The sequence below is a fragment of the Trypanosoma equiperdum genome, assembly GCF_001457755.1.
Source record: "Trypanosoma equiperdum strain OVI genome assembly, contig: ctg_1321, whole genome shotgun sequence".
NCBI lineage: Eukaryota > Euglenozoa > Kinetoplastea > Trypanosomatida > Trypanosomatidae > Trypanosoma > Trypanosoma equiperdum.
This window is the reverse complement of record NW_027123307.1, coordinates 12,913-13,114: the sequence shown is the minus strand read 5'-3', so window position 1 is coordinate 13,114 and position 202 is coordinate 12,913.

Below are 202 nucleotides of genomic sequence, written 5' to 3'. Positions count from 1 at the left end.
GGGGGGGGGGGGAAAGTGCCAGGTGCAAAACAATATAGAAAATAAATAGAAACACACATGCGTCTTTCACTTCTGCGTTAAGCGGCAGGACAACCGCAGGTCCAAAGGCCCAAACTCCATGAAAAACACAAACACACGTAAGGGTCGAAGAAAATGAAAACAAGGAAAAAAAAAAGAGGAAGGTAAGGGGGAAAAAAAACAT